The 22,696-nt window shown below is 43.1% G+C and overlaps 1 protein-coding gene across 6 annotated transcripts in view; it reads right to left on the minus strand.

Annotated features, from left to right (window-relative positions):
• The window catches only part of meis2a (Meis homeobox 2a), a 181,466-nt gene that overhangs the window by 99,162 nt on the left and 59,608 nt on the right, over window positions 1–22,696 (minus strand). The window contains exon 1 of one of the 6 annotated variants that reach the window (XM_030044564.1): window positions 17,970–18,020. The exons of 4 other annotated variants lie outside the window; for them this stretch is intronic. The gene's annotated coding sequence lies outside the window, so the exon portion shown is untranslated. Of the gene's footprint in view, window positions 1–9,078; window positions 9,129–17,969; window positions 18,021–22,696 lie in introns of those variants that run through there. One more of the 6 variants, XM_030044565.1, reaches the window with a different exon arrangement.

Raw genomic sequence — 22,696 nt, forward strand, 5'->3', positions numbered from 1 at the left:
AATGATTGTGCGTCTGCTTCTTTGGACACATGGTTAGCCTGGTGGACCGTAGCTGAGCGGGGCGAGACCCCCTTAAACATCACCACCAGCTGAGAGCTTACCCCCTCCAGACCCCTTTACTTCCCCCCAACCGTGAATATGTGGATGAAAGGAACTAGCTTCATTGCCCATAGCCCTGTGTTTATATCCACAGCAGAATGTCTGTGAGTGTTAATGTATGTAGATTTAATTTCTGATGAGTGATTATTTGACTGCTCATTTTGCTTGAGATTTATGGCACTCTCTCTATCTCCTGACTGCAGTGCCACTCTTATCTTTAATAAAAGAGATGAGGACATTAATCAGGTTTTGTTGGCGGCCCTGACTAAGACATTAAATGTATTGTATGGGGTAAGTAAACACGCTTCACATCCCTCTCTCTCATGAGCGAGAGAGAGAGAGAGAGAGGGAGAGAGAGAGAGAGAGAGAGAGAGAGAGACTGGGGGAGTGGAAAGGAAAAAAGGGATAGAGAGAAGGGAGTGGGGAGAAAACCCTCATTATATTTATCATAATTTCACATCTGCTGTTTTTGAAGCAATGTACCATGAGCCCATAAAGTGTATTACAACTGTGCATAAATTCAACTGATTTGTGGCAGGAGTAGCTAATTCCTTGAGTACATTTTAGAAAAACAAGCACTGAGCCCTGAAATTGCAATTCCATAAAGGCTTTAAATTACGGAGTACAGAATCAAGAACTTGCCTGATGTGCTGCGCATGGTGACCGTGTTATAGGGAGCGGCGGCGCTCCCCGAGATAGAGTCAATAAAACCTGGGATGAGTGAGCCATATACTCAAACAAAATTAAGGAAGGGGAGATGGGCTGGCTACGTGATGAGAGGGAGTGACTAGCCCACCCCTGCATCTCATTTTACCCTTTTAACCATGAGGATGCCTTTGAGAGGACACATTCTCTCTCCCTGTTTTTTTTTTTTTCCCCTCAGTGCATGTCTCTCTTTTCGTCTTTTATCTGCATCTGTGACTCCAATCCAGTCACTCCTCCATCCCTGTGGAGGGGTTAGTGGATGGGTGCCAACACTGCATGCCAAGCCTCCTCATTCAGAAACAGTTAAAGTGATATGAATCTCATCATTAGTAGAAAGGGGAGGATGTGTTCGGTGGAATACTCCCTGGCTGGCAAACACACACACACACACACACACGCACGCACAAACACACACACCTATCCGCACCTGCATAATGACACACCAACAGTATATGCATGTGCACACACATAAAAACAGACATCACATGCACAGATTCCATTCATTGATTCTCCTTACCAATACTTTCCCAGCAGGCACTGGGCAGAATTCCCATATGGAAATATAACATATACATGATGGGGATTTCTGTACATGGCATGTATGTCCACTTTAAACACCGATACATGAAAACTATTCAAATTTGGCATATTGTTACATATGGACATGTCCTCCCCAATTTTTTGAGTCACCAGCTGCCACTGTCACATATGCATGTTGGGTGAACATATCAGACCATGTATAGTCAATATGTGGTTTCCATATGGATATAAGTTACACATACATGTCCGACATATATGGGCTGCACATTTATCATCATATCCAGAGTGGAGATATATGTTTGGTTAATATGTAATTATGCAGGTCACATGTAATATATGACAACAGTTCTCTGGTGCAGCATTATATATGTTTATATAACAGATTTCCATAAGGTAAGGCAGGGAAAAATGCCAATCCACTATAATGCTACCAAATAAGACAGACAAACACACTCACATTCACACCTATGGGTGGTTCAGCCTCACTAATTCACCCGACTTGCATGTCTTACGACTGTGGGGGGAAATCCATGTGAACGTGGGCAGAGCATGCAAACTCCACACCTAAAAGAAGATTCAAACGCAAGACCTGAAAGGTGCCCCACAAATGACCTGCCATGCGTGCGATGCCATTTTTGCTGAAGGAAGAGTGACGGCACTGATTGCTCTACAAATCATTAAAGCTTGAAGTCTTTACATTTGATATAAAGCTTCATTTTGTTATCACACATAATTCTGGCGTTTCACATGGGCTCAGACCGTATTAATATTTTATGTCATTCTTTCCAGCCACTCTCCTTTCCATCATGCGCTTTCTCCCTATCACCTCCACCATCCTCATTCTCTCTCTCTCTCTCTCTCTCTCTCTCTCTCTCTCTCTCTCTCTCTCTCTCTCTCTCTCTCTCTCTCTCTCTCCCCCCCTCACCTCCCTGCTTGCTTCCCTCTCTTTCTGGAGTCATTTGGGATCAGCTTGAACAAGATTTTCATATCAGGTAAATGAATATCTTTATCACTGAGGCAGGAGTCGGGATGCTCAGGGAGCTGGAGAGAATAATCACACAGAGCAAACAGTCTTGGGGAAACAGAGAGCCACTCAGTAATAACAACCTCTCTCAGTCTCCCACACTACTCTCTGTGTACATCTAAATAGCCTGCTTACTGCAGTGTATGCTGCAGGATCAATGGCCTAGCTGTGGCTTAAGCATTGACCTTTGACCCTTGGTCAGCCTGCAGGAAAAGAATGAAAGGATATGGCAAGGATAAGGGCTTTGACAAGAACTGACAAGTATTTTTTAAACTGGACTCATTTTCTTATTTTCTTTTCTTAACTAAATTCTGTGTGCTGTAAATAATTTGTTTTTACACAAAATAGAAGAGCGAATTAAAGTCCTGGCTGTGACATGATCTGCATGAAAAGCAAAACAAACTGAAACTAAGAGATGACACATCACCCTATTTAAAATAAAATAAAATAAAACAAAACAGGATATTGACAATAATATTTACGCAGGCGTTGCAATAAAATCAAAGTTGTCCAAGTTACCATCAACACAAACCATCAACTTTAAGATAATAAAATACATTTATGTCATTGGCTTGTAATGTTGGTGAGCATGTTTGATGCGGTTTCATCAAACCGTGAGAAGAATTAGACTCAGCCTACTCTTTTCTCATGCAGTGTGTAAAACAAAAAGCACCCATCTCGCCTATATTACAATGCCCGATAATAGCTGATTTAATGGCAATAAAATGTGTTCATTAGAGGGTTATAGTTAAGAAATATTGAAAGTATACCTAAAAGTGTCACTTTTATTGTGAATGAACAGGATAATATAATCTAAAAAGGCTGTGATTATATTCAAGTCTTGTCCTCCAGCATTATCTTGGAGCTCATAAAGAGATGAAATTTAATATGATGCTTTCAGTCAGTTTAATTGAATTTTAATTGCCACTTTGGACAGAAGGTTTAGATCTGATCAATAAAATATTAAAGATTTGGCGCTTTGACGTGGAACGGTCTCCCTGTCGCCCGGGCGCAGTGCATCCTGGGACGGTGGGTATAAAATTCCTGTTTATGAGCTGACGTAGCCAAGCCGATACCTCGCTGTTTTCCACTGTGTTTCAACAGAACACAGTGGATAAATAACACAATGCGAACAAGCTGGGATTCCATTAATTACACTGGTGTGGAAGAGTGGTCGGTCACCTTCAGAGGAAAGCCTTTAATGTGCCAGAGCTATAAATATTTTGAAATGTCACACCTTGGGAAGACAGCATCAGGCCAGAGCCTAGGCGATAAATCAGAGGCTGAGAAAGACCAGGAAAGAAAAGATGGCTCTTTGGTATTTTAGAAATAATTACTAATACAAAAAGGGTAATGAATGAAGCTATAAATTACATTAAAACGGACCATTAGGAGAGGATTAGTTTATAAAACTCGTTGCTGGTCCTTGAAAATTACGCTCTCAGAATATTGCCTATCTTACTCCATCCATAACTCATGGAAATAAAAAACATGTATGCATAATATCACTAACTCTGTTGATTAATGCTAAATTAATTGATTTTGTTCTGCTTCTATGGAATGAGAGTATCGCTCCTTTTAAGAAACCAGGTATGACAAATTTCTGGCACTAACATGAAGATGACAATTTATTCTCATTAATATCTGTTCCTGGTCATGGTTTATGCAATGAGCTGTATTTGTATAGTAAATCCCTATAAAAGAGCAAATTCTGGTATCAAACAAGTCTTACTTTTTCCCAGGTATGAACAGGGGTGACGAGTGCAGAGACCCATGGGTTATGTATGTGGGCCAGTCTGCATCCACCACCAGCATCACCACTACCACATATAGTTATAAATCTGAGAGAGCCTTGGTTAGGCTGCTGCACGGATGGGAGGAATTTATCCTCCATCCCTATGGAGAAGGCCTGGGAGAGAGAAATGACATGGCCCATCCTCTAAGGCTCATAAAAGTCTAAATTAAATATCAAATGGAACCACTGATGGATAGCGTCCCTTCCATGGATCCCCAGCGCTGCCTCAGCCTCCACTCCCTGACACGACAGGTGCTGCTCACATGACTGGAGAGCCAGACAACTTTGTTAGCAGGATTGTTACTGGTTCAGTGTAAAGCTGGTGTGTACAAAATGATGAGGCCAGGTAAGTGAACGTAACAAGGCACCATTATTCCTGGCTGGTTCCTGGCATAGCTAGATCCTCCCCTCCTTTGAAAGGATTCTTAAATATTACACTGTGCGTGTATGACTGAATAAGGGCGTTTCTTCTGACGACTTAAAAATGCGATTTGTCACATATCTGAATTACAGAATATGTGACTCTCTGTATCCATATTTATAAACTCCTGATTCCCCTATCCTCAGCAGAAGAACACTGCCAAAGATTGCTGTCAGGCGGGAACACTGCATTGGGAGATAGTACTAATGCCAACTCCGCCACAATGGCTGGCGCTATCGCCAGGCTAAAACTGTACATTATGAATCATCAATTGTCGCCCTGCTTTGTATTATCCCCCGAGAAAATCCCAATCTGGGCTTGAGCCCCCGGCTGATGGACACCCCATTATTCACCCGCGCTACTTCAGCTCTCAGACAGGAGTGGGGATAGGCAGTAAAACGACGGCCTTAAGATTAATCCTCCGCTCTTTCTCCTGCGCTGCTTCCGAATCAGAATGAAATAGAACATTCCCTTCCCTTAATCAAAAAGTTTTTATCACCCCTCAACCCACCACCCCCCAACTCAGGAAGTGGGGATAATGCTCGTTCTTTGGCTCGTTCTGTGAATTGACATTGGGGAGGGTGGCGAGAGGGATCTACTCTTGCTGCTTTTTGTTCTGTAACAAGTGAGAACAATTTAGAGGAGCCAGTGGTCGTCGATCAATACATGTATTATCTCCAATATGGAAAGCCATCTTGATACAACACACAAGCCTTAATAATGGGGTTGGAAGTCGCTAAAAAAGCCCAGACACCACCCACATCATGGAGTGGCCTTGGAAAGATAATTACACAGTGAAAGTCAAAGAGTGTAGAAGTTCACGGTGAGGAAGAATGCAAAGTCAGTGATGGCGGAGTCTATAAAAACCAAAACCTTGTGCGTGAAGTTTACCTCTAACTCTGAATAAGAAAGTAGTACGCTCATAGCACATTATCCTAACCAGATAACTACTTTACAACATTTTTCTTTTTCCCACTTCCTCGTCGCAGTTTTTATTCCCTCGTAAAGGGCAGAGGATGTGTAGAACAAGGCAAGATGTGATTTGGTTCTCAACGAGGTCACAGATATCAGGTGAGCTGTGAAGCTGTGGTAGTAGTCACCTGAGTCTCGGGTTCACACAGCCAGCCTCGCTGAAGCCTAACTGCCGTCATGCCTTGGCCCGCATCACTTAGCAGAGGGGTGTGAATTTGTTTTCACCCAGGCGTTAATGAACTGTGGGCTTTGTGGGCCTAATGAGTGTGTGTTTCTATTGACCAAGGTACCTGGGAGGATAATGAGAGTTCACAATTCTGAAAGTTCTCTCTGCCCACAGTTTAGGAGGTGTTTTAAAGGGCTACGACGGCGACTGCTGCGATTCATCTCTGACCCGCCAAATCAGCGGCATGAGGAAACAAGATTACGAGAGTATTCGTCATACATCGAGAACATGCAGTTTTGTGCCATGGCTCCTGGCTTCCAGCCAAGTCCGATGCAGCTCATTGTACAGGAGCCAAAAGACAAAGGCAGCTCCCCCTCCGCTGTGTGAGAGCGGTGTGCGGAGGTGTGGGTGGTTATGCAGATCACTAATTGTACAGGCCACCGGGGGAAGAGAGAACGGCATGGCAGCCTTTCTGCAAGACATGCCGAGGGAGGGGAGGGAAGAACTGCCCCCCACCCTCTCTCTTTTTCCCTCTCTCTCTCTTTCTCTCTCTCTTTCTCTCTCTTTCTCCTTCTTTTTCACTCTCTGTACCCTAAATTGGCAGCTGGCAGGCAAATGAATGCGGTGTGAAGTGAGCCCACAGAAGTGCAGGGTCCTGCTGTTCAGGCAACAAAGGAGCTCCGTGCGAGACATCTGCTGTTCAGTTATCAGAATACATTTAGTCACGTGCCTCTCTTCCCTCTCTCTTTCTCCGTCCCGCTTCCACCGCGGCCCCGCAACATCCATTCTGTCAACTAAGAGCCGGGGCTTTCTTTCTCCCCACTTCTCTTCAACGGCATTCTTCTTAAGATCACTCCGCCGCCGCCCCCACCACCACCACCACCCTACACCCTTTCTCATTCTCTCATTTGCCACCATAATCCCTCTCTCCACCTCTTCTTTTGCTGCCTTTATTTAAACAGTTTAAGTCTGGCAGATAACCCTAGAGTGCTTCCTATCTGGTCCTAAATGCGTGAACCCTGTGTGAATGATCACAAGACGGCCTGAGGAAACGGCAGGCTGAATCTTAATGAGCCAGGCTCGCACAGGCAAAAGTAAATTGAGCTTACCACCATGATAAATTAACCTAATGAATGCAATTGTTTTGTGGCACGCTAGCTTGGGCTGGAGCCAGATGGTCGATACTTAGCACTGAGTTTTGTGCCTCCTTTCTCTGTGTTTCGTTCTTTCTTTTCTTTCTTTCTTTCTTGCTAACCAACAAATAAGTTATACTATCGATAAATGTGAGAAACAGTTTTTGAGGTATGCGGCGGATAAACTTTAACTTTAGGAAACGAGGTCAAAAGTTTTAAAACAAAATATTATTCTGACTGTAAATAATTTTTTATACAATTTTTTGCCCTTTTCTGTGAAAACCTTATCCAGCGTTTGGATTATCTCGCAATTTAATGCATCCAAATCATTTTGCGATGGATATAGTTGGATATAGTTGCCTGTAAGAATCCACGAGGGGCCTCAGACCAGGGCCTCACTGCTGAGTAAAACAAGCAACTGTGGAGACATGATAGGGGCCTGCAGACAAGACGGCGGTGTGTATTTCTCCCCGTTTCCTGTCCGAACTCACGATATCCAGTGTTTACTTTAACACTTAATCCATGTAAAGTGTGTCATTTGGTTTGCACGCTCTTCTCTCTCCACTTTGTCCTCCATCCTCTCCCAGTGGTGCAGGCTAGCATGAAGGTTGCACATCCAGGAAGGGACAAACCCCCTCCTGTATTGCGTGTAAACGAGATGACTTCCTCTAGGCAGGTGGCACATATCCAGATGTTCTCTGGATTTCCTCTGTGTGTGCATGTGTGTGTGCGTGTGCCTACTTATGTGTATGTGCGAATGTATTGGTTGACACCCCGAGCTGGTGACCTCTCTGCCTCTCCCCACAACATCACCACTGGAGCAGTTTACACCGTAATGACTTGTATCGCCCCAGGCCCCGCCACATCTGTGGCTCTCTTCCTCCATCTCTGTCTCTCATTCTCTCCCTCCCTCTGTTTCTCTCTCTGTCTCTGTCTTTCTGTCTCACTAACTCTCTCACACATCTCAACCTGTCCATATTTCTCTTGCTAATTCCTGCCTCTCCCCAGTACTTTCACTCTCATATTGCAGTCTACCTTGTTTAGTCTGTCATATTCTTTCTCCATCGCTTCCTTCTTAACCAACTGCTTTCTCTCTTTGGTCCACAGCGCTGCCACCGGAGAGTGAATCGCAACGCTCACTTTGCAAGGGCTGAATGCATGTCTAACATGACACCTATCAACCGTAATAAACAAACACATCATTCAATGTCGGCAAGCTTGAGAAACCCGTTGCAGCCCCTCATTGGAACGGCCCAGTGTCCAAGAGCGTTGTGGTGGGAGATAAAGCGCGGGCAGCTCTGGCAGCATTGTGTGAGTTTAATGTCACATGGAGTGACGCGCGCTCCACCAACAACAACTCAGCTCATTACCCATTCAGCAGGGGAGGAAGGAGGGAGAGGAAAAGGTGCGACCAAAATGTGACCATGTGCTGACCAGGCACTTTGTCCCATTCCCCCCCCGGCTGTATATGGAGAGCAATGACCTCTCACTCAGACAGCGCCACGTTCGATCGATCATACGTGACATTTGTGACATTGCATGCATCCTAGACATGCATCTCCGTGGTGTCAACTTATCAGTCAAACTATCTTGCAGCCAGGACACACATATCACATTTCATGTTAAGCAGCTCCAGCATTCCAGCAGGAAAGATCCGCATGGTTCACCTTGGATTCTGGCACTTTTATACAAGGTAAACTGTGGCGGCTGTGAATGTGGCAAAGTGTCGATGCCCATTTCACCTTTACGCGTAGTAAGGGTGGGTTACAGCCGATACGCTCTTTGAAATCTGCAACCCTCAAAACAAATAACACCGTTCATCATTAGAGCATAAAGCGCCGATTTTCACTGGAGATACTCTGTATTTATGAAAATATTCCACAGCCGGTTCAGCGCTACTGTACAGTACCTATCTGGATTCTCACACACACGCGCACACACACACATACACATACACACACACACACACACACACACACCCCTCACCACACAGTGTGTCTTGTTTTCAGGTTCATTAAGCCCCAGTGTTACCCAGAGTGGCTGACAGGATGAGGAACAGTGCAGAAATCTCCCCCTGCAGGTATCCATTCACATTATCATTGGGAAAAAGCCTCTCTCGTCAGTGCCCTTGTTACGGCTCGAGGGGGGACCACTAATTAGAGAGACAAGAACTGCTTGAGAATAAGTCCATTATACCCATGTGGACCCAAAAGCTTAAAATACCTGGAATATCAGCAAACTCCGTGCATCCCCTCCAATCACTCCCCTTCTGCCGAAGGCATCTTTTAAAATGTGGAAAAATAGAGAAAGAGACGTAGAGGTGGACAGAAATGAAGGACAGAAAGTGTCAGCTATTTGAAGGGCCTTATGAAAATTATCTTCCAATTAGAAGCAATGATCAAATCATGCATGAACCCTGCTCTTGTGGCCTGGGTGATTTCTCTTTCTCTCCCTCTCACTCCCTCTCTTTTCTCTGTCTTTTCCTCTCTCCCTCTCTGAGTGTAACTGCACCTCAAATGAATTTGTGAGCAGTGTTGGGGGTGATACGTAACTCGTTACTGTAATCACATTACACACATCTGTAATGCAATAAGGTAACGAGTTATTATTCCTAAATTCAGTAATCACGTCACAGTTACAAATCAAACAATTGTGGTGTTACTTGAGTTACATAAGCTCTTCAGATATCTGCATAATGGCAGATAGAAAAAAATAATGTAACGTGTCTTCATGCATGCTTGCACAACAGCCGCCTGACTTTTTGCGAGTCGTCACCTCACTGTGGCTAGAGTTTGTGCGGGTGATAGGACAAAACGGCAGAGCAGTCTACAACTTTTGAGGGGTGGAGATACGCACATTACTTTGAATTTGTTGCGTGAAAGGAGAAGACTGTGACGGTGAAGTGCAAACTGTGCCCAAGCCAACATCAAATGGGCTGGTTTTCACAAGCTTTGCTGTCGGGTTTGTGTTATTACTTCATTAAAGAGCATAAAATAAATATCTTGTGTATGTCCTTCATATTAGGATAGAGATTTGTGCTGATACTTGGGCATATGTACGTTTTTTTTTTTTCTATTCTTGTTAATACTGCAATATTGCATTTGAATGCAAGCAGTAAGTAGCAAGGTGAATTTGGACCCGATTTTGCAGTATTTATGTGAGTTGATTTAACTGCTGGATAGGGTCCTCTGGTGAAACATGAGTCAGTTCCAGCATTTAACCTCACCATACTAATTTATGCTCCGTGGCATAGGGCACTTTATCATCCACTCTTTGGGGAGAGACAGTCATCTCATTAGCCAGGATTTAATGAAATGCAAGGATACACTTCTTAATTTCAGACATGACTGAAACAAAAATCTGGTGTAAATCCTGAGCTCCTCCGTGACTGTATAAATTGTGCCATCGAGAGGGAGGAAAGGGAGGGAGAGAACATGCCAGCAGAGTCACAGAGCTAGAGGAAGCGGGAGAAGGAGGAGGCTTGGGTGCTTGGGTGTACCTGTGCTTGTGACTTCTTCGATTTGGTCCTCTTATAATTTGGGCTATAAATTGTTTTGCCCAAAAACATCCAAATTAAAATGGATTGTGTCTGACTACTTTGTTTGTGCACAAGTGTCCCTGTGGGCCTTAAAGCACCGTGAAGTGTTAGATGATATGATTCTGAATATGTGTTTGCTTGTGAGATAAGGGAGCACGGGGGGGTAATGACACAATTCAGATCCCGAATGTAGAAATATCTGTACTGACAGCGATAGGCTTGTGCATTTTAAACATCCTCTTGACTACTCTTATAAAGTCCCACAACTGCTCTAGCCTCAAGCCAACTAAGATATGTTAAATCATTTTGAATGTACAGACAGTAGAGAGAGAAATTGGGGCAGAGTGTCGACTGGTCTTGGCAAATGTACGTGTTCATTTCCAGCTGGTGACTGCTGGGCCCCGTAGACGAGGGCCACCAGAGGAGGAACACGCCAGCCCATCAGCAGCAGCACGACGCAGAACATTAACACTATAATTTACATAAAATTACTTACATACTGCTGTAGTAATTTAATTTGTTTGACCAGTACAGAGCAACTGCGATGAATAGATTCATACAGGCACCACGAGGGAGCTGTGCTTACTCGTCCACATGGCTAATTCTTTCACACAATATTACAGTGAAAAAAAAAAAAAAATCAACACGAGACGCTATGGAAACCTTGGTTTCATTTACGAGCCCCCTCTCCCTGAGTCCCCATCCCGCGCAAATAAAGACAAGGATGTGCGCACACACACACACACACACACACACGTGCACGCTCATACACAAGCATGTCTTTGTACAACGATAATATTCTGTCTGTTTGTCATATGCTAATAAGGACAATGTACATATTGAGCTACTTCAGCATATAATGGAGAATTACAATATGCCAGTTTCAGGTACTCTTTATCCTCTTGTTTGGATTTCATATTTAGCAGTGCCTCAGTGCGTGAATATTTCCACGTCTATACCAGCAGCTCCAAGCTCCAAGGGGATGGGGGAAAAAAAATAAAAGAAACATGACATAAAACACAAATTTTACTTTGACGTAACTAAGTCACAATTAAGGCAGCCAGAGTCGTAATAGTGAGTCAGATTTGGTTGAATTAGCAGTATGAGGTTGCTAAGAGGTCAGCGAGTTGGTACCTGAAATGTTGATGCATTGGTCACAAAAACTGCAAAATTGTTTAATATGGCAACCGTCCTAAATATCCTAGCATTATATCATGGTGTAAGAAGCACATAAACAGGACCACTGAGCAATGGAAAAAGTGAAATGTTCAGATGATGAGTCATCTTCCATGCTCTTGCAGGGCTTATCCATTGATATTTGAGGAAAGTTGAGTGATGCCTTCAACCCATACTGTCTGCTGCCATCTATTAAACAAGGTGGTGGATCTGTAACCACATGAGCAGCCATGTTGAGGAAGCCATTAGGTCTGATGATTACTTTGCATGGTGGTGTAACGGCCAAGGAATAGGAGGCCAGTTTACAGGAGCAGATGCACCCTATGGTGCAAGCATTGCTCCCTCATGATTCACCATATTCCAAGATGATTATGTGCCAGCACATACTGCTAAACAATCTCAACAGCGGTTTCTTGACCACCAGGAAAAAAATAAAACATTGTCCACAGCCTCCCAATTACCAGACCAAAACATCCATGAGAGTTTATTGGAGGTTTTGGAGTTCAGAGTGCGAAAAACATTTAGCCTACTTCATCCCTAAAAAAAATGGAGGTTTTCCTTAATGAACAATGACACAAGATCGAACTCTGCACAATTTGGGATTTGTATGACAGCACTCTGAGGAGGACTGAAGCTGTTCTGAAATAAATTAGAAACCCTGCTTCTTTTGGGGTACTTATATGCACATCTGGTTAGGTGTTTCCATTATACTGTACACTCCCTGTACACAAGATGAAATTTCCAAAGTTTCATGTAGATTTTACCACTCGCTGCAGTTTCCGCTATCCCTTTATTTATTCATAAAATCCATTTAACGAGGTTCGTTTCCCACCTGGCGATCAACATCCTGTCAGACACATGCTTCTGTCAACTCCTCTCTCTCTCTCTCTCTCTCTCTCTCTCTCTCTCTCTCTCTCTCTCTCTCTCTCTCTCTCTCTCTCTCTCCTTTTCTCTCAAATCACACACAGCCACCTCTGTTTCTCCCTCTTTTCCTCTCCTCCTTTTACTTCTCTCACTATGTTCTCGTTTCCAATACTTTTCCCTTACTTGTCTTTCTCTATTCACTCTCTCTCTCAGCATTTTCGTGGGAAAATATAGCATGGATTTAAAAAAAAAAAAAAAAGACGATGGAGTTAAAATACATTGCTGTGAAACAGGGGAAAAGGAAGAGAGGAAGTGCGAAAGGATACCTGTTTTCTCATCGGATTCTTTGAATTTAAGGGAGAATTACAGTAGTTCTTATTCTGCATCAGGCATGGCTGACCTGACAGATGAGCTGTCACCTTCCTGTCTCCAACCGCCTTCCTGTCTGCCTGCTTGCTGTTAGCTTCACCAGTGCACGTTCCCCCCCAATGTAAGACCCCGTCAGCATGACAGGAAAATTTCGAAAATTGCTCAATCTTTTTTTCCTGTCCCTATGACATATTATTATACATTGTTTCTGAGGAAAAGCATTTTCTATTATTGCCATTAGAAATATGAAAGTTTAAATAAAAAGGAGAGAGCATGTAAGATGTAGTAGAACATTTGGGGGAGAGAGGTGAGGGTAAAAAGCAATTGAAAGGCTGTAATTATTTGAAATAGTCTGCTAATGTGTATTATCATGTCATTAAATGTAAATGAGATGGAGCTAAAAGACCCAGTGTACAGGACTTGTGGCTTGCCTGCAGAAAAAGAAAGGGGAGAAGAAAGAAAATCAGAGATGAAAAAAAGAAAGAAATGTCAAGGCTATGTTCATTCGTGGAGACATAAACATTTAATGAGCTGGCCAACCTATGACAATGAACTAGAATGTCCTCACATGCCGCTGTAACGCATTTACAAATGGCCACTGCAACTTACCAAACCTCTGAGCCTGCTACTGACACGCAGATAAAGAGAGGCTGAATCGTGGGAGCGATTTAGTGGGAAGATCCTGATGCTGTCTGAAGTCCCGAAGACAATTGTCTTGAATGTGTGTGGGTGTGTATGCATGCGCGTGCGTGTGTGCGTGCATATGTGTTTACTCTTGCATTTGATCCCCGACGTGAGCGAGCATCATTCCACTCCAGCTGCCTAATAAGGCTGTCTGGGCCAGCAGCTCCTCATGGCCCCCAGCCCTGTTATCAGAAACATTAAGCTGAATATTAATGGCCTGGCCCGAGACGCATACCATTAAGCTTGGTTGGCCATTTCTCTCTGTCCTTCCCTACCACTGTACAGGAATTAATGAATCGTGGGTAAAACAGGGAACACAAAAGAGAGAGAGGGAGAGAGGGAGAGAGAGCAAGAGAAATGGGAGATTTGGTCGGTGGCTATTTCTCAAAGGCAAAAGATAAATACAAGCAGAAATCTAGCACGTCATGTGTGGACAAAGAAGAAAGGGGCATAAAGAGAAAAAGAGCTTGGTGGCAACGTATCTAAAAATAAACCCCTCTCTACCCCGTCTGTCTTTATTTTTCTTTCTCTCGCTATATTAATATCACACCCGTGGCAAACCTTTGTGTTTTGCTCACACAAAGAAATGCAAAAATTACTATTTGATTATGATTTGTTCATCTATATTTCCTCTGGCTGAGCAGGCGAAGAGGTTTACATTTGAAATGGAACGGCGAGAGGGGAAAGCACTTATTACTCCCTAAGTGCTGTGCTGTTGCAGCCTAAGCAAAGTGAGCTGTTAACGGATATAATTTGTGCAGAATAGCCAGAGGAGAGCTTTTGATATGCAGAAGAGCTGACCTCCGGACCGCCACTTTAATTGGGTTTTTAATTTTCCAGGCCATCTGACAATATCAAACATGATCCCTGAGCTTTGCCCCACTGATTGGAACCACCGTGACAAGAGGAGCCTGACGTTCTCTTCGCCTTTCACGGGAGGGAGGACAGCTCCAAGCGAAAGAAAAAGGAAAAAGGAGCAAGAAGAGGGAAAATAAAAGCATGGTTTATAGAGGCGAAAGGAGATTGGAGGGCTTGGGATGGAAATTTGCCTTAATGGTGAAGACCTGAGTGTAGTATTGTACAGGGTTGAGGCAGACGCTGGGCTGTTGATGGGATACCACCCTCAGAGACGGGGAGGAAAAGTGCAGGCTGCTGAAATATAGGCTGTCACTTCTGACTAGCGACACCACACAAAAGACCAAACCAGACTTCACCACTTGGAGAGGTGCAGCAGTTGTATACAGTACACTAAAAAGAGCAGGCCAGTTAATAGTGTTAGACAGTAGCTCTATGAAAGTTTTGACAAATTTTAGCATGCACACGTTTTATCTGTGTGTTTGAAATAGTTAGTTAAAAAAAAAAAAAGTCTTTGGGGGCCTATTGAGGTTTCTCATTAGTTTATGTGATCTATTCAAGTTTTGCTGAGCCGCCGCTTGCAAGTTCACATCCGTGAGCAGCTCCTCTCCGCTCTGCAGTACTTTCCTTGTCATATCTGGAAACGTAATCGCACGGAGCGGAATGGCTTTCAAATGAGGCTAGATCGTCAAATCCTAACATGGCCCATCAACACGCCAACCACCACAATTATCACCTGCACCAGTCCATCTGGCTCGCTATCGTCGCACAGACAAGTCTGTCTTGTGGTTTTTGGACAGGGGTTCCTACTGGTGCCTGTTTGTTCAATCTGCAAGACCACACAAAGAGTTTCAGTCCTCTAATCTCCAAACCAAACAAGACAGCAATTACACAGGCAGATAACGAGGGGACATTTCCATCCGCAGTGACAGTACTGGCACAGAAGTGCGCCTGTTGTAGACAGAGGAAGAGAGCGAGAGAGAGAGAGAGAGAGAGAGGGAGGGAGAGAAAGAGACTGGTGTCCTTTTTGAAGAAAAGACAAAGAGGCTCACCTGCCAGTCAGCATATACAGAGACAACAGTGACACCCAACTATAGTCATTACAAATGGACAGTTTACCTCAAGGACCAGCGGAAGGGACTGAGCAAGCCCCAAAACTGCCAACAGTGCATGTCAGTTATTGACTAACCAGCATATTTAGTATTAATGTGATGGAATTTATTTTACCATGTTAAGAGAGCGAGTGCTTTTGAATTGGATAATCTCAACCAATCCAAACCATCAGTGTTAAACTCTTTATACAAGTAACCATGAATATAAAATTCTCACTATTAAAGTTGATAGAATATGACTCATGTCCTTGGTAAGCGTGAGAATGTGAATGAAATAGGTGGACAGGATCATCGTTCAGGATTAAGTCAGTTCCATGACATGCATTAGACAAATGTAGCTATTTTTCATGAGTAGTGGAATACATTACAGTTCAGATTGAGAGTAATGTACCTTTCTTGGCACCACAGAGATTCTTCAACCTTTAGTCATTAAAAAGTGGGAACTTTTCCACCTTTTCCTTAAAGTTCAAGTTCTCTTTGAAGCCAAATTACTCTGTCCTAAGATCGTCGTAAAAAACATCCGATGACAAAACCCTTTTAACGTGTCATGAAATGCAGAGCTGTTATATATTTTTAAGTACGTGAAGTACAGACCTGCTAACCCACACCTATATAATCAAATCTGCACGCATAAGCACTCCCACATGCACGCACACACACACACACACACATGGGCAAGGCCTCATAAAGACACACTCACATACACACAGACACACACATACACAGAAATCTCATTAGAGCCTTTGTTAATTGCAGCAGACAAATGCTAATGGTTCAGGCAACAAAGCAGCTGTGTGTATGAAAAATGAGAATCCACAAAGTAATTATTACATCCAATATTAATTTAATTATACCGTTTTGTGTGATACAGTAATTTAGGAGGGTTTTTCTAATCACACACACTCTTGAAATAAATTAGGAGTTACGGAGGCGCAGAGGAGCTGAGGATTTCTCCAAAGACTCACTAGGGGGGAAATAGCATCATCCTCCTTCAGAGAGCTGGGATTTTCACATTTAAATTAAAACACCACTGCTCCTCTCTCATCAAATGTGAGACTGGAGGAAAGGAGTGGGATGTGTTTTTGAGATAGCATGCAAGAAAAATACAGCTTTTTATTGTTTTTTGTTTTTTTTTTTTTCCTCATGGCCATGCCTTGTATTTGGCTGTTGAGGGAACCACTGAGACTGCATCACTGTCAGTGAATATGCTGTATCTGAAAAATAATATTAATCATCTCTCCTGGGCCTCTTCTCCCTTTTCTCTCTCATGAGCCCAGAAATGTAATTGCTGTTGTTTTCTATGTAATCAGTAGCCAGAGAGCTGGTGCTATTACAGACACATAACAAGGGAGCTCTTGTTTTAATCTTTTGATTCAAAAGTCAGGTTCTTTTTTATCTACTGTGGTGTACACAAAAGCAAGTTTGATTGGCGGGGAGTTTGCATCTCTTCTTTTTCGTCTTTCTCTCTCTCTCTGTCATGTAAATTGTTACTGTCTTTTACCTCAAATTGTCAGGGAAGCTTGTCAGATGAATGAATGCACATCAGTACCTTTTCTACTATGGATTTGTACAGTACAGAACATGCACAGTGGCCAGTTTTAATTCAAACAAACACCTCAGCCTCAACTAGTGCAAGGCTGTATGTACAAATTGGGCAGATGTATGTTAACAGTCTGTGCCATTATGCCCCTCTTTCTCTCTCTCTCCCCCTCTCTCCCCTTTTTTTATATTCACACTTTTTAATAAAGCAGAACATCTCGCCTCTGGACGTCTCATGGATGGACAGCTGTGCCAGTGGTCGAGGTGAAAATCAACCCCAGGACATGTCAAAGAGTGAGATTTCCTGCCCTAAAATTAGATGAGAAACCTGGGTGTCTGTGAAGGGTGGGAAGGAGAGGGAGAGAAGAGGAGGGAAGGAGCGGAGAGGGGTGAAATAAGTGTTCGAGAGGCACGTCCACCCCTGGCCAGTTACTGTAAATCAGGTCCCTGAATGACTAAGGGTTACACCTCAGGAAGTAGCTTCCTGGAGTCAAAAGTGCATTGGTATTTATATAATAACACTGTTTCATTCCAACATCCCCCAGTAACATTGTAATGGGGCCTCTGCCAGCAGCGCCTTTAATGCTCCAATGGCTGAATTAAAACCAGGGGATGGCAATGAACGGATGTAAATTAACAATCACCTCCTTATCACAAACATGTACACACACACAAATAGGAAGTCAGCACACCAACTTGCTCCATCCTCCCTCAAGGCTAATAGCGTGTTGGAGGAGCGTCTGACAGAAGCGGACAGTTTTTTTTTTTTGTTTGTTTGTTTTGTTTTTTTTAGCTGCATGGTACATTTTCAAGTTAGTGCCACTAAACCTGGTGGCAATGGCATTTTGCAACAAAATGAAAGGGCTGGAGGCCAAATCAGTACATAGTGTAAAGGTTTACCATTCGCTTTGTTAGGCGTAAAATGGTGCCTTGATGCAGCCGAGGGAAGTGCGCTAATCTTGAAACACTTTGCTTACCTGCCATGTGGTTTAAAGGCCAATCACTGAGTTCTGTTTTGCTCTTTAAGCGCCATGTTGTTCCGTACCTAAAAAGCAAACAATAAACTTTCAACTTCTGCACTGAGGGGCGTCCAGCCTTTTCATTTTGTTTGCTGTGAAGCCTATATTTTTTCCCCATTCTTTTATTTAAACAATTAGACATTGTAATACTGTAACACAGAGGCAGCTTTAGTAAAGATTAAAGCATGTGCACATATGGACTACATTTTTTTTTTTTCTCGTAATATCCATCATAAACCAAACTCTATTTGTCCTCATTCACCACTTCAACTTGTCACTTTTCCTTAGAAAATTTATGGCGTAGAGGGTCAGGCAACCTGTGCTGTTAAAATGGTCTACTTCGTACATAATTACCTACAAATGTTATTGTAATTAAAGGAAACCCACACGCAGGGGTTTTACCCTCGGAGGCTTATGTTGTCCTCCGGGGCAGGAAATGTTCATGGGATCAAACTTAGTTCACATGTTACAGGTGGTTAAGATAGAGCCACAATTCAAATGATATTCCTCTGGGGAAATGGTGGCCCTGGTGTATTTACAGTAACAATGGGCCTGGTGTACTGCCCACATCGCTGCCCTACAGCCATGTGTGAGTGGTTAGAAGCTTGCGGCGGTGGTGGTGCAGGAGGGGGCGTCTGGGGAGGGGGCAACGGGAAAATAACGGACATTATTGTGCAAAACTAAAGCTGACAGCATGTATTTAGGATCTTTTTTCCAAGGTTTAAAAGGAAAATTTAGCTCTTGACTAAAATAAATGATGTCAATTTTTCAGGAACTTATCTGTAGTCCCTGATGTTCCTTCCAGGACTGATATTGCACCATTATTCAACAACCTAAGTAGAAATAAATTGATGGATTATCATTTGAGTTTATTCAATGGCTCAAACCTTATGGAAGGAGAAAAGAACAGTCCTTGCCATTTAGGATAATGATTAAAAATGTGTATGAGTGTTTAATGTCCCTGCAGTGTTTGCTCTGTGGGGGTCTCGCGGGGAGAGGAAGATGGCTGTTCTGGGTCACTGAGGTGGGGACGGCAAGAGCTTAGTCGATTAGCCAAACTCTTTTTAACCACATCAGACCCGACTGGCTGGCAGGCAGGCAGGCAGCCTGGCTTGGGCACACTCAGGCTTTTTGTTGTCCCATTATTCCGCTCGATGATTGAGATAATAACCAAGCCTTTCTCTCTTAGCCTTTAAACCCCCCCTCCCCTTACTCTCTCTGTCTCTCTTCTCCTTTAAATGCCCTGTTGTTCCACTCTTTTCTGTCATTTCCCTTTGCTATTTTTTCCCTCTCTTCTTTCACAAAGTCTTTCATGGTTTTGAACTTGCCGATTTTACCTTATCAGTTTCTTTCAATCATATTTCTTTCAGTCATATTTATGCAGCATCAGTGTTAATTGTGTCCAAAATTCAGATTATTATGTTATCCAGATCCTATACTTTACCCAGGAACAGGGTAAATCAGCTCATGTAGTGCCCCAGCTGACCTCAGTGGGCCTTATCATCACCATTAAGATCATGACAGAATTGACTCACACATGCCACACGCACATGCACTCACTCTCTCTGTCAACCAGTGAATAGGAATGAGTTTTTCCTTGTTTTGTAGCAACAGCTGCAAGGTGGAAAATGCACCGTAATTAAAATGTGTTCCTGTTTAAGTGTTTGTCCTGTTTCTTTCTAAATCCATCCGTCTTTTGTTGCTTTGGTAAAGTCATTTAACCTCAGATGGCTCCATCTGGATAGCATATTCCACCAGGGCACCCAAACCTCTTTACTGTAAGTCAACCTGGTAATGCCAGGCTAATGACATTACAACAGAGCTATTCAGTTAACCACCTTTAAAAAAACTGACATAGATCTGAGGGCCAGACTGCATATGTTGGACGGTTTAAATGCAAGGTGCTTTAAGGTTAAGTGGTGCGGGGATCTCCCCTCCCACTCCACTTCCCTCCGCTATGCCGTATTCACCATTTGCTTTTGTATAAACCCAAATAAGAAGATTTGGAGAGATAAAAGTAAATGGGACTTAAATCTGCTAACAAACTTAAAGTATTGTGCAGTCTGGTAGAGACATGTCTGCCGAGAGTTTTATCTTGTTCAGCTACACATCAATGACTTAAAACAAAGATTGTCTATGCTTTAAAAGATGAACCACTCAGTGGTAAATAACTGCCCCACCTTTTGGTCTGCAAAAGGGAGCACTCACTGTCATGCAATTGCTCTCCTCTTGCGATTTTGCCTCACAGACAGCATAGCTATGCCGGTTTCCTCCACTTCTCCCCAATCCATGACACTGTTGCTGTGGCAACCAGACCGGCAAGACCTGAAGCAAAGATGTTTTTCTCAACTTGTACTCATCCAAAACATAGATTTTAGCTCTCAGTGTTAACACTATTTTCAGCTTGGGTGTTACTTGGCCATATCTTGAATTTTTTTTTTTTTTTTTTTAACTAATAACATATCCAGTGATGCTCTCCAGTTGTATTTCTGCTGCACCTCAAGATGATGTTTGTGCCACCTAGAAATAAGGGCTGGGGGCTCTCTGTCTTTTCCTCTCCTCAGATTAAAGCACACCCTGACAGTGAGGGAGGTCATCAAAAGCAATCTGCCCCTCACGTTTAATGGCAAACAAAGGATCGAAATATGAATTTGGTTGAGTTTTGTCTCTTTGAATTATGTCTGAGCAAATCTCTTCCCAGTCATTTAATGATAACTCAGCGTGCAGACTGAGGGAGATGATTAGTAGTAGGGGTCAGGTGGAGTTGAGAGGTCAGCTGAGGACAGGTGTTGTAGAAGGAGTAAACCCAGGCCCTACTAGATACAGATATCATCATGGTTGGAGGGGACCTTCACGTGACCCCAGCCTGCCATTAGGGACTACACAGATAGATGTCCTTATCTTTCCCTGCAGCTCCCCCGCAGCTAACTGACAGAACTGGGAACTGTCAATCACCGCTGACATGTGATGTCTTACTCAGCCAGGAGATGGGACAGCACCAGACAAATCACTTCTAAATGACAAATCACTGTCGTAGCGGTGGTTTATCACTGTTTTGTCTTGGTACTGTGATATGTCTATCACTGATTGAGGATCCCAGAAGTTTAAATATGTATTTGGTCAGGAGAAACATTTGTGATCCTCATGAGGATGTTCAGCTGAGAATTATCTTTCAAGGGAACTTAAATGCCAAAAACACAGAGACAGTACTACCATATGCTACTGGTTCAAAAAGCGGATGAATCAAAGGAGGAAAATTTGCTTCACTTAAGTGGTGATAATTGAGTGCCGATCTTTGGTCCTCTCCCTCTGAAACTGACAGCTCTGGTGACCTCCTCTTTCTTTCCCTTTCTCATCCCTGCCACTTCCTTATATGGCGAGCTATAATGATACACGTTGTAAAGTCTGTGTAAGCACTACCTTCAGACACTAAAAGTGACCCTCAAGAGTGTAATGGGGCTATATTCCTCCTGGCATTGTGAAAAGGTGAAAAAAAAACAATTTATAACTCTTTGTACTGCCACTTAGGGACCGCCACCACTGCTTCATTTTGAATGAACGAGGAAGCTCGTAATATCGCTGTTTCTCAAGAAAAATAGGTGTGTTTAAGTAGGTGAATGACAGGTTCAGCTTTGGGTTCAGGGTTGGGTTTGTCGGGCTCTTGAACACATGTTTGTGTATTTGTACACAACAGGGATTCAAGCTACAATGCCACGTAATGACAGTGTGGCTGCTGCAGTATCAACAGCAAAAAGCTCTTGAGGAACTGTATTTGTGGACATTAGCAGACTGAAGCAATGGAGCATATATTCATATTCCTGTGAAAAAATACTGTGCCTCGGTTTGTTAAAACTAATATGTTGTAGTTTTGCCTAAAGAGGAAGTTTGGAAGAATAAAAAAAGGAGATCCATGGATTTAACATGATCAGGCTGCTTCCTCGTACGGTTGGCTCAGCATGTGCATGAGTCAACCCCAATACGCTTTGAGGCTCCCTATTAACTTTTTAAACTGCAAGTTGTAGTGGTGTTTTACACAAGGGCATTTTTTTGCGCTCAAAGGATTCCTCATCTCCAAAGCAGGTTTAATTCTTGATAAAACCATCATGTTGGGAATTTCACTCCTGTGCTCGCAAAGATTACACTGGAAGTAAGAAACCCAGGAACTGTTAGCCGGCCTAGGAAATTACATCTTCTCTGTTCAATAAGTGCTTGGATAGTTAATCACCCCAAGAATAAGACTACAGACCACAAGTGAAGTAAAAGCCTCTGAAAGCCTGGTTCACATGCTCATCTGCGAGAGAACAAGCGAGGAGGAAAGCGCTGGGAATAAACGTAACTTGGATGGAGAAAAGCTCCTCGCTATCTGCCGAGGTTCCCATGTATTTATATGAAAGATATTTATTCAATTTCTGAACTCAGGGGACGGCGGATGATAATCCGTTAAATGTCTGCACACACCTTCTCTGTTACTGGCGTCTTATTAAAATATGTAGATTAATTTGCGACTGGTTCTGCATGTGATTAGAGCGGGTGGATTGGGTGCTCGAGATTCAGCTCATATTTGTAATCTTCTAAATTTAACAGCAAGTGAGAGCTTGTCAATTAAATGGGATGAAATGATGGGGGAGAGTAAGACTCATCTTCATCTCCTTGTTTTATGCTTGAGTGGCCACAGAGTTATCATT

This window comes from Myripristis murdjan, chromosome 22, assembly GCF_902150065.1.
Source record: "Myripristis murdjan chromosome 22, fMyrMur1.1, whole genome shotgun sequence".
Taxonomy (NCBI): Eukaryota; Metazoa; Chordata; class Actinopteri; order Holocentriformes; family Holocentridae; genus Myripristis; species Myripristis murdjan.